This window comes from Octopus bimaculoides, chromosome 2, assembly GCF_001194135.2.
Source record: "Octopus bimaculoides isolate UCB-OBI-ISO-001 chromosome 2, ASM119413v2, whole genome shotgun sequence".
NCBI lineage: Eukaryota > Metazoa > Mollusca > Cephalopoda > Octopoda > Octopodidae > Octopus > Octopus bimaculoides.
The window spans coordinates 72,694,966-72,698,950 of NC_068982.1; the positions used below are offsets into that span (position 1 = coordinate 72,694,966).

At 35.0% G+C, this 3,985-nt stretch overlaps 1 protein-coding gene across 2 annotated transcripts in view; it reads right to left on the bottom strand.

The window, feature by feature from the left end:
• LOC106872104 (mucin-5AC) overlaps positions 1–3,985 on the bottom strand; it is a 366,408-nt gene that overhangs the window by 262,682 nt on the left and 99,741 nt on the right. The window contains exon 2 of one of the 2 annotated variants that reach the window (XM_052978292.1): positions 1,842–1,959. The exons of the other annotated variant lie outside the window; for it this stretch is intronic. The gene's annotated coding sequence lies outside the window, so the exon portion shown is untranslated. The remainder of the gene's footprint in view (positions 1–1,841; positions 1,960–3,985) is intronic. 2 annotated transcript variants of the gene reach the window in all.

Genomic DNA, 3,985 nt, shown 5'->3' on the forward strand with positions numbered 1-3,985 from the left:
AGTAGTGGTGGGAGATAGTACAGTGTCAAGGGATGGGAAGGTTCATCTGCAAGACTAAAAATATAACTCCCACTCCCACCCCATGCTGAAAAAACAACAACAACAACAACTGGAGGAGGAGGATGATGGATGGGTTTAAAAATACTGAACAATATGATATCATAGCAGCTCAATGAATGAGTCACTCACAGATGACCTTGCTTGACCTTCTTTTAAGTACAAAAGTCTTTAGCTGATAGAAGATAAGTAGCAATTAAATGACAACAGAAATTAAAGCCTTTTGTTGTAGTCTTTAGTTTTAATTCACTTAGTCTTCAGTCTATGTTGACATCTGAGGGGGTGTGGAGGAGTCTGCAATCACCACCACCACCACAGTCAACTGAATCTTCCCTATGGCTTCTCTTGGGTTAGACCTAGTCATCCAAAGAAACATCAAAGTGGTCTGTCTGTAAGAGTTCTGTTGGATTTTGTTCTTATGATGAATATGATGATGATTTCCCACCGCTTCTCATAACACAGTTGAATAAAACAGCCATCTACGTATCATACACAATGTATATACAGTATTGATAGGCCAGCCAGTATAACATCTCTTACAGACATGCTGTGTTAAAAATCCAATGAATATTAGAGGGAGATGAAAATCCATCCCAGCAGCAGCAGCTAGTGAAAGTACTAGATGCATTTTAGTCTTTTGGGGACCTATTTGAGGCTTTTTCAGTGGTGCATATTTGCAGCCAGTCACATGCTCAGATAAGAATTTGTCATCTCCATGACCAGATGCTCTTCCTGCTGCCAACCCTTACCTGTTTCCAAATAAGAGATTTTTGTATGCCACTGGTCTTTGAAAGGGCTTATTATTTATAATATGTGCTGCATATTATAAGCAACATATTATTTATAATATGTAGCTTATTTATAATAAGGAATGTAAACATGATATCACCAGTGTGCTCAAGTGATGGTATGTGAAGATATAAAATAAAAACATTCATACATACACACAATGTGTTTGCATATGTGTGCATACCTGTATTTACTCATGCATAGGTCACACTCAAGTATAAGTTGCACTCCCAATTTAGCATTAAATCTTGGTACAAAATTTTTTCTCACTTAATAGTTTTAGCTTTACTCCATATTTAAGTTGCACTCCAGTTTTTTTTTTTTTTAGTTACAATCAAATATAAAATATGACTTATGCACAGGAATATACAGTATATATATGTGTGTTATGTGTGTATGCATTTGTTTGTATGTGTATGGTTAAGAAGTTTGCCAGTGGTTCTTCTCCACCACACACACACACACACACACATACATACATGAACACATCTTGGACTAAAATGTAAAAAGAGAATTTCCTCATGTAATGACAAACCTAGCATAGAAAAAAGAAAAACTCCTTCAAAATAAGTTTTTGTGCAAAGTTTCAAAATTTAGAATAGAATTTTGTTATATCATCATAACAAATGTTCCCTTTTTTTTATTAGAAGTTTCATAAAAAGAAAAAAAAGAGTAAAACAAGAGGTTGCTACATAGTCAGCTGTGGGTCGCTTCTTCTACACAACGATACTATCTTGTGGATATTTTCTGAAAAGTGAGGCCTACAACACTTGTTCAAAGAAAATTAAAATTTCAAGTTCAGAAATCTAAACCAAATACAAAAAATACAAAAGCCCCCAGAAATGGTAAGGATTAAAAAATTAAAAATAATGAAAAAAGGAACAAACAAAATAACCCTCAAAATGTTTTTGTTTTTTTTTTGAAATTGTCAAAAGAAAAGAAAAAGCAAAAGGAAATGAGAAAATTAGAAATTAGAAATGATAATGTGCTCCAACCTGTTTAGTTTAATAAGGATATATATTCCATCCAGGAAGAAGCAGGATCAATATAGCTGCTATTTATCCTCTCTTTATATATTTCATTATTAAGAAGAAAAAAAAATAAAATAAATACCTGCAAAGAGAAAAAAAATATAATGCAAATTTAGACAATCTTATTTTAAAAATCAACAACAACAATAATTTATCATATTGTCACAAGGCCAGCAATTTCAGATGAGTGGATTAGTCTATGATATCGATCCCAAAAGGATGAAAGGCAAAGTCAATCCTGGCAAAATTTGAAGACATGCTAACAATTCTGCCAGCTTGCTGCCTATAATAATTTATCATATTGACAGGAAATATCTAAGGAAAGGCGTATAAACAATAACTCTACCTTGATGCTGGGATGGTCAATAATGTACCACTATTGACCCTGAATGGAAGAAAGACATATCCAATGTTGGTGGAATTTGAACTAAGAATGACATAACTCATTATAATTACCAGGAATTTAGTCCGGTGCCTTTATCATTTCTGCCTCTCACACACCATCATCATTATTGAAAGTTTGTTTTCCATGCTGGCATGGGTTAAATGATTTGACAAATGCTAGTGAGCCAGGAAACCGTACTAAGTCCTAATGTCTGCTTTAGCAGAGCTTCTATGACTGGATACCCTTTCTAGCACCAACATCTTTACTGGGTGTACAGAGTGCTTTCTAAGTGGCACTAACATTAGTGGGGGCACCAAGTAACTCACAAGACAAGACCCCTCAATTGAGGTGGTAGGAGGAATAATATTGAGGAAGGTGGCTTAATGTCAGGGGATGAGAAGTTAAAGTATGATAGAGAGACAGGAACAGGTGTCTGGCTGTAGAGAAGATACTTGGTATCCCTAGTTGGAGAAAAAAGAGGTTAGTGTCAGTGCATACCCTCAAGTTACAGAAAGGTGAATATAAGAGAAGTGATAAGGGTGGGTAAAATACATCTGAAAATATGGACAATCATGAAACAGACTATAGTTTTTACAATAAAATACTGACAACAATGAAGAGTGTGATGTATGTACCAGATAGCAAAAATAAATACATAAAATTTATTTCTTAAAAAAATAATAAATAAATTTATTTTCAGAACCAAAATTTAATAATCAATGCTTCCGGCATAATTATAATGTGTAATAAAATCCCTAATTGTCAGCAAGCTTTTTAGTTTTTTTCCATGAGCTGCTGCAAAACAAAGAAATTTTGTGTTTTAAAATTATGACTTAACTCTTTTGATATTAACCTGTATGACATGGTTCCTGATTTTATAATAGAAATTTCCTGTCATAAAATGATCTAAATTAAAAACCTTCCATTAAAATTCCATGATAGTTTACATGTTCTGAACATCAACTTGATAACGACAAAGTTATTTGGGTAAATTCTTTCTTATTTTTTCAAAAATAATTGAAACAAAGGCAATGTAGTTCAACAGAAATATGGTAACAGAAGGATTGAAGTGATCTAAAGTAAAGCTTTCTACCAAAATTCCATGTTAATCTATGTTCCAAACACCAACTTAATGGACAGAGTTATTTGACTGAATTTTTTCATTATTTTCCAGATCAACAGAATCAAAGGTAGTGTAGTTGAAGAGAAACATGGTAGCTAAAGGTTACCAAAACTTTCCTCTAGGACTCAGATATGTAGACTAAGTCAAAACATTATTAATTTCATGATCTTGGAGAAGTACTTGTGCTAATTTGACAGAATGAGTAGAAAAATGATCATCTTGGTTTGTTATCAATATGGAATAACCCAGCTGATGCACAGAGGGGGAAATTCTGTTATATATATATATATATATATCATCATCATCATCAAGCATCAGTTGTGGCGTGCAAGAGAGACGATTGCGCTGGTATGGACATGTGGTGAGAATGGAGGAGGATAGCTGCGTGAAAAAGTGCCACACCCTAACAGTTGAGGGAACCCGTGGAAGAGGTAGGCCCAGGAAGACCTGGGCTGAGGTGGTGAGGCAAGACCTTCGTACATTGGGCCTCACCGAGGCGATGACTACGGACCGAGACCTTTGGAAATGGGCTGTGCGTGAGAAGACCCGGCAAGCCAAGATCGTTGCCAGTGCCCCTGGACTGGTTCTTGTGCGGTTGGC